General features: G+C 50.9%; 1 protein-coding gene across 6 annotated transcripts in view; it reads left to right on the top strand.

Annotated features, from left to right (window-relative positions):
• MSRA (methionine sulfoxide reductase A) overlaps positions 1-14,438 on the top strand; it is a 1,385,155-nt gene that overhangs the window by 810,250 nt on the left and 560,467 nt on the right. The window lies entirely within an intron of this gene.

Here is a 14,438-nt window from a genome sequence, read left to right on the forward strand (position 1 = left end):
CTGCATAACTGTTGTATCTTTATACCTTTGGTTCGATGGGAACAGCTTTCCCCCGTTCATCTCAATTTGATAGACTCTGTCTCACATATTCAGGACATGTGTGTAAGGACCACGAAATTGAGCTCTTTTGCTTGCAATTAAGAGGATTTTTGACTGTGTTTCTTGCAGGTGTCCTATCTCTTCTGTTAACTGGAAACTTTCCTTCCCAACTTGTCCTTGGCACGGCTGTGCACAGTGTCTACAGCCTTATCTGCATGCTTCAGCAAGACTAGTCTGTCAGCCTTTCCCTGTATTCTGAAGTTCATCTGGCTTTCCCCATTCACTTAATGTACCTATGGCTTCCATCTTTAGCCGCATGGCTGTCCATGTTAGCTGCGAGTAAGCATGACAAGTTGTTTGTACATATTTTTAGGCGTCTTGCAGTTTTCTGCATAGCAAAAGCGTACATGCATATGTGTGTCAGTCCTGTAACTATGTGAGTCATAAGCATTTGCTTCGTGTCTATCAGCAATAAACTAAAGTGTTTGTATACCTTTGTGCATGGATGCATATGTGCTTCATGTCTAACGCATCTCAGGCATAATGTCAGTGGTGACATCATCAGCTTCTTTGAGGTTGCAGTCAGTTAACATTTTCAATCGATGACAGCTGCATCTCTTCAATACTGCTATTTGGGTATGGTCTTAATGGCTGTCTGAATGAATAGCATTTCTCGCCTCTGCGATACATCACCAAAGGTAAGGGCCTAGAAGCGATGTATATCTCTCGTTTCTTTGTCACCAGGCTGAGAGTTGGATGGGTGTAGAAAGGGCCACATTTGGGTCAACCCCCATAATTCCCCCCTCTGGCCGACTAGTCGACCACACTCCCTAAACGGCCCTCTCTATTCACATGTATTTTATGGACCCGGACCTTTATTACTCCTCCCAGATGTTATGATACTTCACATGTTCTTCTAGGCTCCATGTTATATAACTGTAGTCACCATCAGGGTTGCAGCATACCTATTTTTCCTGAATGGTTGCGTGGGTTTGGGGGAAAGACAAATGCAGTGCCTGCCGGGAACAGAGGACACTACATCAAGTGTGATTTCAACACGTTGAGTGTCTGTGCTTCTTCATTAGTCTTAGTCTCTACAGTCAATAGTATTTTCATCCCTATTATCTTTTCAGTAGTTTTCTTGCATTGTGCTATGGCTACTCTGATAACACAGAAGGAAAATAATACTTCTCCAGCATGGGGTCTGGCATGGATTCACATGCTCATGAATATTCCCCGTCGTCAGGCTGGGAATCCTCGGTAAAGAAAAAACCAGTATCAGTTTCGTTTCTGATCTGTCTTTCGTAGTAACAACCAATCACTGGTCTCTGCGTCATACTGACCACAGCCAATGACTGCCCTCTACCTAAGCACCGCCTCTGGCAGCCATCTTCAGATTTTTACCGCACGTTCATGTGTTGGGATCCTCGTGCTATTGCTCTCGAGCGTTAGTGCTATTTTTTCACGTTTTTTTCTCAAAAACTTCGTTTTTTCGGTCAAAAGAGCCTCAAGCTCCACCGACTCACTATCCGATCAACGGGGACCCGTGTCGGATTCGTCTGCGCCCCTCAAGGGTGAAGATTCGTCGAGCTACGCTTTTGGAGGACTCCAGAAGTTTCTCAGGCCCGGTCATGGCCCAGGAGAAGGGAAGCTCGACGCCCGGAAAGCTGTTCAGGGTCTGCCCTGGATGCCAGCTGCAGAACGTCTTCAAGGAGGACGAACACTCCTTTTGTCTCTACTGCCTACATGAGGACAAGACGCACGTGGAGAAGGACTGTGCGTTTTGCGGCAACATGTCGGAGCGGACCATGAAGGACCGCCATCAACGTCTCGCCAACTGGCTAGAAGGGAAGAGCCCGTCCGGCGAGAAGAAGAAGAAGAAATCTGAGCGGTCTTCTAAGTCCTTTGAGGACGCCCCGGCGACGGGGGTCCAACATAAGGCCAAGCACCGCGAGTCCGCTGGCACCGGGAGCGCCGAACGGTCGGGCTCTACGGTCGCCAGGCAGGGCGCACCCTCCCCGGCACCATCAACCACGAGCCAACGCTCTGGGTCGGGTAAGAGGAAGGCCGAGCACCCGGCGAAGCTCCTGGAGAGGCCCCGGTCGAGCTCGAATGCCCCATCGGAGGGGGAGCGAGGCGGTGTCCCCCCCCTCAAGGATAAGGCGGTGAGCGCACCTAAGGTGGTGAAAGCCTTAATCCATCCGGCCAAGCCCTCTATCGAAACTGTCGCGGCGGCCCTGGCTCAGCCTGTGCAGGCTACACCAGTGGTGGCGACCTCGGGGCTCAGAGTCTCCCTGCCACCTCGGAGGGAGTCATCTTTTGTGCCCATCGATAGGACCCCCGTGAAATCCCCCGTGGGGAAGAAAAAGGGGGGGCAGGGCGTCGTCGTAGATTCGGCCTCAACCTCGGAGGAGGAGCTGGTCGAAGTCTTAAGCCACGGCCTCGGCGTGGAAGAAGACCGACCCGTCGGGATGGATTCCGACGCAGGTGATGACGACATCGTCGAGGGTACCGACGGGGTCCCTGATCGCCCGTCGGATTCCCCTCTGCCAGCGCCGCGAGACAACTCGGCGGCCATTTTGTTGGCTATACAGTCCTTATGCTCAGAGATAAGGACGAGACTACCGTTGCCGACGGAACCTCTCCCGTCGGGGGACCCAGAACCGGGACCTTCTGGTGTTCCCCCTACCAAGAAAAGAAGGATCCACCCTCCGCCTCCTTTTCAGCCGTCGCGCCCCTTCCAGCCCTCCTCCCCGTCCACCCGAGGGGATGATACAGGGACTGACACGGCAGCGACGGGTACGGACGACGAGGTATACGACGAGGATGTACCGTCGTCGCCTCCCACCAGGGCTTCTCCGCCCGACGAGATTGGATCGTTCCACTCCATGATCTCCAGGGCATCCGAGCTTTTTCAACTCTGCCCTGAGGAGAAGAAGAAGGAAGGTTTCCTTTATCAGCGGCGCGAGGCCAAGAGGAAGACGGTCCTCTCAGTGCCTCTATTGGACGACATTTGGGATGAGGGCCTCACCCTCCTCAAGAACCCTTCCACGACACCAGCTAGAAGAGACCGGTACGAGAAGAAGTACCGGGTCCCGGACACGGCCCCCCTGTGCCTCCGTGCGCAGCCTACCCCGGACTCCGTCGTCTCCGCGGCGGCCAGGAAGAAAGCGGGGGGGGGGTGCGGCCTCCACATCGACTTCCCCACCGGACGGTGAGGGAATGAAATTGGACGCTATGGGACGCAGAGTCATCTCGTCGGCAGCGACGACGATTAAAGCGGCCAACGCCTTGGCTATCGTGGCCCGCTACGACAGGGAGCTCTGGTACAAACTGGCTCCCCTGCTGGACTTCCTGCCGGACGACAAGAGGACAGAGGCCCTGGAGATCCTGCAGGAAGGTGAGGGGGCTTCGGACCACGCCATTACCGTTGCGACGGACATAGCCGACACTGGGTTCCGCCAGTTGGGCAACAGCGTTTGCCTTAGGCGGCGTGGATGGCTCAAGGCTACGGACTTCCGTCAAGACGTTCAGACCAGAGTCCTGGACATGCCCTTCGATGGGAACAACCTGTTTGGCAAAACAGTGGACGATTCCCTTCAGGCCATTAAAGCGGACACTGAGACGGCCCGGGCCCTGGGAGTTCTGCAGCAACGACGGACGCCCTTTCGGAGCAGCGGAGGCAAGGGCGCCTCCAAAGGTTCCGGCGGCGGTTTCTCCACCTACCGTCAAGCGGCCCGCTCGTCGTCTCAGGAGGCCTACAGAGGACGAGGCAAGTCTGGCGGACTCCGCCGTCGTCACCAAGGAGGTCGAGGCGGCAAAGCCTCGTCCAAGCAGGATTGAACCGACCGTGGGGTCGGGCCCCCACCGAAGCACCCCGGTGGGAGGCCGGCTGGCGAGCTTCGTCAGCGTGTGGGAGTCCATCTCCACCGACCGTTGGGTGCTGGACGCCTTGGCCCGGGGCCACGCGCTCGAGTTTCAAAGAAGGTGTCCACGCGTCGCCCCCGTGGCCAGGAAAGAACTTCACGTCCCTCAACTTCTCCTGGAGGTAAAGGCGATGCTCAGGAAGGGTGCCATCGAACTCGTCCCAAAGAGGCTTCGGGGCTCCGGAGTGTACTCGAGATACTTCCTCGTGAAGAAGAAGACGGGGGGATGGCGCCCCATCCTGGACCTGCGACGTCTGAACAAGTTCATCAAGGCGCAAAAGTTTCGGATGGTCACCCTCCAGCACGTCCTGGGTCAGCTGGAGGAAGGAGACTTCCTGTCGTCGTTGGATTTGGAGGATGCCTACTTCCATATTCCCGTCCTAAAGGGGCACCGAAAATTCCTCAGGTTTGTGGTCCAAGGGCGTCATTACCAGTTCAAAGCCCTCCCCTTCGGTCTACGGTCGGCACCCAGGGTGTTCACCAAGTGCCTCGCACCGGTGGCGGCGCAGCTGCGCCGCGAGGGGATCCACGTCTACCCCTACCTGGACGACTGGCTCATCCGAGCCAAGACGAGGGAGCTCGCCGTGGTTCACACGGCAAGGACCGTCCAACTTCTCACGGACCTGGGTTTCTCCGTGAACTACGCCAAATCCCACCTGGTACCCGCGCAAGACGCTCTGTTTCTGGGAGCGAGGCTCAACACAGTGTCCCTTCTGGCCTCCCCGTCGGAGGAGAGGACCAGGACCATCCTGGGCAAGGTGCAACGGATGTTGGTGGCCGACGCGGCCAAGGTGAGGTCCATCAAGTCCCTCCTCGGAATGATGTCTTCCTGCATCTACCTCATTTCCATGTGCAGGCTCCGGATGCGCCCGTTGCAGGAGTTCCTGGACGCGCGCTGGATCCAAACGACGGGCAGCTTCGAGGAAAGGATCACACTCGACGAGAGTTTCCGACGAGCGATCCAGTGGTGGGACACCCGCGCGCATCTGACGGCGGGCATGGACTTCCAGACCCCAGCCCACCAGGAGACAGTGACCACGGATGCCTCCCTGGAAGGGTGGGGAGCGCACACCGAAAATCTACACGCAAGGGGCCTTTGGCTCCCGACGGAGAAATCTTTACATATCAACGTCCTGGAGCTCCGTGCAGTGTTTTGGGCCCTCAGGTCCTTCCTTCCGTCCCTCAAGGGCAAGGTGGTGAGGATCTTCACCGACAACACCACCACCATGTTTTACATCAGAAAACAGGGCGGAACCAGGTCCCCAGCACTGTCCAAGGAGGCGCAGGACCTGTGGCATTGGGCAGTCGCCCAAGGGATGTTTCTGGTGCCGTTTCATCTGGCAGGGATAAAAAACACCATCGCCGACTCACTCAGCAGGGAGCTGCGCTCGTGCCACGAGTGGGAACTACGGCAGGATCTAGTGGATCGCCTCTTCCGACGGTGGGGCACTCCCCAGATCGACCTGTTCGCGACGGCGACGAACTCCAAGTGCCGGAGGTTCGCCAGCAGGTTTCCCCAGGCGAGGAGCATGGGCGATGCTTTCTCGTTCCCCTGGGAGGGCCTGTTCCTCTACGCGTTCCCTCCTTTGCCACTGCTAATCCGGCTCATCAACCAGCTCAAGAGGTCACGGTGCAGGATGATCCTCATCGCACCTGCGTGGCCGAGGCAGATATGGTTCCCGGACCTTCTGGATTTGTCAGCGTCCCCGCCAATCAAGCTGCCGGTGGACGCAGATCTGCTCTCCAGGGAAGGAGGCGCCATCCTCCACCAGGACCCGAAATCGCTGAACTTGCAGGCCTGGCTCCTGCAGCGCTAGAGTTTGGAGGATACGACATACCGGCCGACTGCAGAGAGGTTCTTGCAAAGGCCAGGGCGTCCTCGACTCTTAAATGCTACGGACACAAATGGAAGAGGTTCTCTGTCTGGTGCCACGCACAGAAGATTAACCCTCTACGGATTACGGCTCCCCAAGTTCTGCCGTACCTGCTGACGCTGGCCAAAGCTGGACTGGCACACACGTCCATCAAGATTCATCTGGCTGCGATCTCCCGATACACCAGGACCACGGGACGGACGTCCTTGTGGTCTCATCGTCTGGTGAAAGAGTTCATGAAGGGACTGTTCAGATCGTTCCCGCCGGTGAAGGCTCCGGCCCCGGCGTGGGAGCTCAACGTGGTGCTGACCAAGCTCATGGGACCTCCGTTCGAGCCTCTGCACTCGGCCCCGTTGAAGTTTCTGTCGTGGAAGACAGCGTTTCTTGTGGCCATCACCTCCGCACGACGGGTGGGAGAGATCCAGGCCCTTTCCTGCAAGGCCCCGTACTTGACTTTTCACGACACGAGGGTGGTGCTCAGGACGCACCCCTCCTTCATGCCCAAGGTACCGTCGGACTTCCATCTCAACGAACCCTTGGTGTTGCCTGTATTCTTCCCGTCGCCTTCGTCGCCGGCTGAGAGGACTTTGCACTCGCTGGATGTGGCTAGAGCGCTGAAGTTCTACGTGGACCGCACGAAGTGTTTTCAGAAGACGTCACAACTCTTTGTGAACTTTGGACCTGTCAATCAGGGGAAGGCTCTCTCGAAGGCTTCCATTTCCAGATGGCTCTCCGGCTGTATCATGTACTGTCATCGGTTGGCAAACCGACCGCTGCCCGGCCGTCCGAGAGCCCATTCCACCAGAGCGATCGCAGCTACCACGGCGTTCCTTTCTGGTGTGACCCTGCTGGACATATGCAGGGCTGCTACGTGGAGGTCGACACACACCTTCACGAAGTTATACTGCGTCGATCGGGATTCCAGGGAGGAGTCCAGGGTCGGCCAAGCAGTGCTGCGCAACCTGTTCGCCTGAGGTGAGCCTGGTGAGGAGGTAAGATGCTTAATGTTGAGTTTGATGCAATGCTTAATGTTGAGCCTTTGCCACCTCCCGTGGTTGTGCATGTGTGTACTGCTATGTATTCTTTATTCATGAGCATGTGAATCCATGCCAGACCCCATGCTGGAGAAGGAACAAGTTACTTACCTGTAACTGTTGTTCTCCAGCATGGGTCTGGCATGGATTCACATGCGAACCCTCCCGCCTACCCCTCTGCGGCTCTTCACTTGGTCATACTGCCACTTCACGTGCTTCCAAATCTGAAGATGGCTGCCAGAGGCGGTGCTTAGGTAGAGGGCAGTCATTGGCTGTGGTCAGTATGACGCAGAGACCAGTGATTGGTTGTTACTACGAAAGACAGATCAGAAACGAAACTGATACTGGTTTTTTCTTTACCGAGGATTCCCAGCCTGACGACGGGGAATATTCATGAGCATGTGAATCCATGCCAGACCCATGCTGGAGAACAACAGTTACAGGTAAGTAACTTGTTCCTTACACTTAGGCTGCTATCTACACCTTCAGTCCACTCGCCAACCACAATGGTACCCAGGAGAAGATATACATGAGCCAATCGTCGTTTTTTCCTGTGGGGTTTATCTCTCCCTCCATTTTACCATGCAGGTCTGACAACTGCATGATGGCCTCTGTTAGGATTCCGTTCTCTTCATCGTGGGAGGGTTTATATATGCAGCAAGAGGGCCGACCATGGTGCACACACCCCCTTCCATAACCTTGAGAAGATCTAGGATGTATCTGTTCTGTAAAGTCATTAATCTGGCAGCTCTCAACTCTTCCTTGATGGTGGTGAACCCCTTGACAGTTGAGTTTATCGTCTGCAACAGTTCCCACGGGGTGATCTGGAGCCACTTAGAATTCGCATTGGCCTGGACCACTGGAACGATTGATGCGAGGAGCATCTCTGTTTCGCTAAACAACCTGTGTTCTGGTGGTATTGCATCTTGTACATCTTCCATTTTTGAGTACACGTAATTTCCTCTTTTCACTCTTGTCAGCTCTACAGATCTCTTCTTCCTCTGCTTTTATTCTTTTACAGGGAATCCGTCCACTTGTATGTCTTTTCGGGATACCACTAGAGATGGTGTGTTCAATTGTACTAGAGAGCAGATTTCTCCACAGTTTGGTGGCAGCAGCATGTATGCCTTGGACCAGCAGGCCCACTTGTGGCCCATCAGTACTGCGGTACCGACCTTCACGCCTGGTATCTTCGATATTCACTTGCACCCTTTATTCTTTCCAACCTTCACTGGACCATCATTTTGGAAACATAAGGAGGCACCCTCGAATGGTAAAATTGGCATAGGACCTGCTTCATTTTCTACCCATATGAGCAGTTTTGCACTTGCTGCCCACTCCTTGAAGTAATAGTCATTCCCCTTCTGCACCACTTACACTGGAACTGTCAAAAGTGCATGTGCTTTGCTTCCAAACATTCCCTCCTTCCATCCTTTGTCTGTGAATATTTGCCCATACACTAGCAGATGTGGTCTTTCCCAGCATCCTGGCATTCCTCCTATATGTTTCTGTCCTGTCTTTGTGCATTGTAATTCCCTTTGTGTCACTATACTGGCCTCTCCTTTGTTTGCGCCATCAGGAACATATTCTATTGTCTTGTTAGTCTTCCAATAGTCATCTATCATCTCATGGGTCTTGATCTAACTGTCTTCATACAGGAAAGTCTTCTGTAACATCCATCTTAGTGTGGCCTACCTTCCTTGGAATTGGCCTCTATTAGTGCAGAGCGACATGTACATGAGGCATTGTGCTCTGGTTGTCGGTAATTTCGTTGCTACGAATGTTATGGATGTACTCATGGCATAGGGGACGAGAGAGCCCACACAGCAGCTCTCCTTCATTTTTTCTCTCCTCACCTTGGTCGTGTGTTTGTACCACATGTTATTAGATACATGGGTCAAATCTGCTGGATATGAATTTACCTGTTCAAAATCTATGTCTGTGCTGCACCTGAGTCTTTTCATTTCTCTGGTGTCATTAGTTATCCACCCACATATGGCTTCAGTGAGAACAGGAACAGGGGTTGTGTTAGCAGGGACCAAAGCAATCGCATGCACAAATGCAACCTTTTGTAATGCAAAGAGGGTAAAGAAATAAGAAACAGCAAAAGACAAAAACTATCAACATGGCATATCTGATCACTACTTCCCTTTTTTGTAGTACTGGATGTCCTTTATATCGTCCATAAAGTCCATGGGCCTCATTACGAGTCCAGCGGTAGCTGCGCCGGAAAAACCGTCAGGCTGCCCCCGGACCCGAAATACCATTCTGCCTCAGTGATTGCCGGAATCACCAGGGCATTACAACCCCGGTGACCCAGTAATTCCGGAGGCGGAATTCCATAAATCCCCATTCCCATGGAGTCGGACAGGACTCCATGGTGATGGGGACAATTGAAACACCGGTTCCGTCTATGACAGAGCCAGTGTTTCCATTTCCACCTGCAGGCAGGTGGCGTTACTCCCGCCAGGTCAGACCTGGCGGAAGTGACACCTCCCGCCTGCAGAATTCTGAATCCGCTGGTCTGGAAGCAACGGTGGCAGCGGATTTACCGCCACCATTTTTTCCGTACTGGCAGGGTCATAATGAGGACCCATGAGACCATTTAGGAAAGTTATTACTTATTTAGTGTGTTAGGTAAGGTCTTCTGCAGTGATATTGTGCAAATGCAGCAGAAATAATTGCTGCCAAACAAGCCCAACTTTGGCACTATTCAGTAGCGGGAAAATAGGTGCGTCACCTTGAGTTAAAATTGGATAAGCATGTACCATGTAAAGAAGAAAGGCATAAAAGAACAACTTTGTGGTATCATCTGTCCAAATGTGGCTGTAATGCTTTGGGGAAAAGTTTGTCTCAAAGTTTGTGCAGGTATAAAACTGTTACCCAAAGTCTGTCTATTCTTCATGATGAGCACCTAGTGTGAGTAAAAGATAGCGTGCCAAGTCTAGCATTCACTGTGTTCTTGTCTAGCTCTGGTAGCCAATCACGTTTGCACTCACTGAGGTGTTTCGTCCTCTTGTTCTTCTTCTTGCATAAAATTGCCTCTGTTTTGGCAGGAGGAGGTCTCACCTCGGCAGGCTTGATGTCTCCAAGGTAGTTTCAAGCTTTCTTGCCCACTAACTTCACGGCTTGATCAGTAGCCTACGCTTCAAACATGGGCTTGTACCAGGACCTGGTAAAGTTCCTCAGGTATACCTGGTCACCAGGGTAAAGAGGCAATTGCTTGAGAAATACAGAGTCTGTTATTGTTGTATTATCTTCCTCATCCTTCTTCGACCTGCCCTGCTGGGATTGAAGCTGTCGAGAGATAAAAGAAGCACTAGCCTTCATCAAAGCAAGATAATCATGCATTTCATCACCCAATACAACAGAAGTACCATGGGCATCTGTCAACGCAATAGTGGGAGGAGAAAATTGGAGTCACATACGTCGCTCTGTCACCACCTCATGATGGGTTAAGTGATGGTCAGATCCAGGTTGATTGCGCAATGTGACCAAAGCTAGGGGCAGGCAATGGAGCCATCCCTTTTTTAATGTTGCTTTTATGTTATTCTTTCCTTCAGCAAGACATTGAGGCATTCACAAATACCATTCGCTTGTGGTTGATACGTGCAGGACAACATATGCTTAATCCATAGCAGGGCATTGATGTGATCGAAGGTATCATTTACAAAATGAGGTCCATTGTCTGAACGGCAGAACGCGCCGTGCCGAAAGGAAGAGGGACTAGGGGGTAAGTGCTGTGTAGTCCAAGCCCATGGGCGGACCATGGACGAAGTGCTAGAATGTTGAGTGCTAAAAGGCCTGGGCTAAGGGAGGTGTAAGTGCGTGTCCCCAGAGTGGAGGGTATGCAGATGCAAAGTGCTATGAAAAGACAGGAGCTGGGAGAAATTGTTGTGGGAAGTCAAGGCCCCGACAATGCATAAGGGCCAAGTACACTGAGTCATAAACTTGGCGATGTGCTCCTCCACATTCGGGCAGAACCAGTCTCCCCCAATATGTGCAGCAAGAACATCCATACTTAAGTGAGCAGGATAATGCAGCTGTGTGAGCACAACCTGCAACAACGTCAATGGGATTACTTGCTTTCCTGTGCTCTCCTGTCGCCATAATGCATCTATAGGAGATATTGAACATCCTCTCTTCACCCATAATTCCTTTTCTTCCGTTGGTGTTCTCCCTTGGAACTCTACTATTTGACAGGCAATGGACTATACCCTTCTCTCAGCACCATGTTGTGCACGCGTATACATGTGTTAGATGGGGTATCAAACTCATTTATGGCTGTAAAAATGCTCTATGCTTCGATTCTCTGCAGCTTTGTTACCACAGGTGATTAAGTCCTCCCCACTTGTGTGTGCCTGGCACTTCACGACCGCTAAGGCTGATAGGAGTTATAGTGTGTCTATGAGACTGCCCAGTAGGGGTGCGTGCTGTACCGGTGTGAACATCAGAAGCTCCTCCTCCGCCACTGTGACAGTTCGGCATGTACTGTGGTTGTCACATAGGCAGAATCGGAATATACAATGATTTGTTTTCATGCGCTTGAATTGCCATTATAAGAGCTACTAATTCTGCCACTTGCGCTGAAAAATGTGAAGGGAATCTTGCGCTTATTACTACTTCAGTTTTCCCATCTGGTTTAATTGTCACTACTGCCGTCCCAGTATGCCTCTCTTCTGTCGTCTGCTCTATAGTTGATGACCCATCAATAAAGAGTATTTCTCCTCCTTCGAGGGCATTTTCTTTTGCTTTGGGAATGTCATAATGTTCCATGTACATGGTACAGTCATGTACATATTCTCCCTCCTCTACTGGCTCAGCTATGAATGTCGTCGGATTTACAGTTCTGCAACTCACTATTTTTATCGCCGGATTCAAAATAATCACCTCTTATACGGAGGCTCTCTGCCTGGTCAATGTGCTTTGGGGTTTTTCTAGGAAAGGGCATGCCCCACTTAAAGTGTGCTACTACACCCCATTGTGAAACTCGCAGACCCCTCCACTGCGAATGCTTCAGCAGCCAACGCTTGTTCACAAGTGTAGTGCTTTCCATTACTGGGTCCAAATGCCCACTATAATATGCCATTGGTTTGTGCCCTAAGGTCGTCTTTTGTTTGAGCCCTGCGATCATCACTACTCTGTATGAGTGTGAGAACAAATATAATTCTTCAATATAATTGAGAATCCCTAACACTGAGGCCGTGCATATTGCCCCTTTCAATTATTTGAATGCTTCAGTCATCTCTTGTGTCCATGTAAGATCACTGTGCCCCCTCTGTGCCTACTGCAGCATGCTTAATAAGGATCTTGTGTATGTGTTATAATCGAACACCCAGAACCTGCAATAATTACAGAGACCGAAGGATTTCTGCATTTCTCTCACTGTTCGTGGTCGTGGCGTTCTTAAGATCGCCTCTGCTCTATCTGGGGTTACCTTCCTGCCCTCCTGTGATATTAACTGTCCAATGTATAACACCTCCTCTTGGCAATATTGCAACTTTGCCTTATCCACCTTGTGACCCTTCTCTGCTAATACGGTCAGCAACTGCACTGAGTCCTTTTGGCACTGTTCTTCCGATTTGCTGCAAATCAAGATATCATCTACATACCGAATATCTGTGCTGTCCAAATGTATGTTCCCTAGGTCCATCTGAAGGACCCTATTGAATATTGAGGGTGATTCACAGTACCCCTGTGGTAACATTGTGTGTTTCCACTTTTTATTTGTATACAGAAACAATGTCAGATCATGTGATTCCTCATTAAGTGGTATAAAGAAGAAATTGTTCTTCAAATCTATTACTGTAAAATGGGTAGCTTCCCGTGGAATGCCATATAGTATTGTCTCTGAGTTGGGAACTAATGGAAATTGTGCTTCAACAATTTGGTTCAAAGGGCTCAGGCCCTGAATAAAACTCCACAATCCCCCTGTCACCTTCTTCACCGGATACACAGCTGTGTTACACTGCAATTCTGAAGGTACCAGAATCCCTTGCTTCACTACTGCGGAAATCGTCTCATAGATGCCCTTGTCTGCCTCGCTGGACAAAGAATATTCTTCTGTCCTTGATAAGATAGCTCCTTGCTTGAACTTTATTTTAACACCACCTACCCCCTTTAGCAAGCCAACATCATATGGGCTGTTGATCCATAAAACACTTGCCACTTGCGCTAGGTCTTCTTCAAGAAATGGTGGTGCTGCCTTTTTCAGTAAGGCCATTCTCTGTGGTACTTACCTATAATGTATTCTCACCCAATAGGTAATGTTCATAAAGAACACTGTCTCAAGGTCTGAGCGATCAGCTCAAAATAGCTCTTGGTCTGTCAAGTCAATCAGTCTGTGCCCTTCTATCATGATTACTGCCCTCCATGCCCCTCCTGTGTCATCAATCCCATGCAATACTACTCTTTCATCAATCACTATTGCTGTTTCCAGTTCTATCAGGAACACCTATCCTTCCGTCTTGTATAAGGGGACTTCTGGTCTGAACAAAAACTCATTGGGTATACGTAGCAACTTGCCTTGTATCCCTGGGAACCATGCTTATAGTACATCCACTCTATTGAAATAGCTCGGTGTACAGTCTTCCTGTAATATGCCTGAATAAGTGCTTGCACGTTCATGTAGTGAATTACTGGGGTCTACCTGTCAGTAAATGAGCAGGTCATGTTAAGTCTTCTCATTATGTCTCTACCCATTATGTTAACTGGTGTCTGCTGGGAAAATAACAATGGCATAGTCGGGTTATGCTCCCCTATGGAAATCGGGAGTGTCAGTAAAAGGAACCAAATCTGTAGAACCAGAGAATCCCTGTACATTCATGGTAATGCCTGACATCAGGTATCTCCCTTCCCTAATACAGGACCTAGTCACCCCGTATCCACAAGATAAGAGAATGTGTTGTCACCAATGGATTTTTCCTAGCAATGGAAACAGGGTCAATTGCACTCCCCTGTCATGTCTCCCTACGTCTTTGGTAGTTGTAAAAGCTCTTGTCATGCTCGTTTGTTTCTGTCGCGGTAAGACTCTGAGCCTCTGTGCGTATGGAGTAACTTTGTCTGCTCTATGCAGCCTGCCTCTGGTATGCTCCAGGCATTCTTCACGTTCTCACTCATTTTTCTCTGCATTTTCCTCTCTTCCCAAGAGTGTCACTCTCTCTCTCTGAACTTATTTCCCCAGAGGGGCGGCAAGGCCTCCTCTCTTCATCACCGTCCCTTAGAACTTCATCTGACCCCCATAGTCCTAATACTGCCATCTATGTCACCTTCTCCCTCGTCTTAAAAGCTAAGTCTTCTTAACATGTCCTTTCCCACTTATCCTGTCCTATGACTTTTGCTTGTCCCTCAACTGGGATCCTGCTATGCTCCTGCTCGTCTTTGGAGCAGTTACACTATCCCTCCTGCTGCTGTAAAGTGGCCCTGTTCTCCTTTGTATCTCTTCTTCTTCGTCAGCATTAAGATGTGTCGGTCCTGTCATAATGTCTGCCACCTCCTTGAGGCATCTCTCTCTACTTCTATCTCTTTCTCATTCCTGTCTTGTATCCCTCTCTTCTTCCTCTATG

Source organism: Ambystoma mexicanum, chromosome 4p (assembly GCF_040938575.1).
Source record: "Ambystoma mexicanum isolate Mex_15411 chromosome 4p, UKY_AmexF1_1, whole genome shotgun sequence".
Taxonomy (NCBI): Eukaryota; Metazoa; Chordata; class Amphibia; order Caudata; family Ambystomatidae; genus Ambystoma; species Ambystoma mexicanum.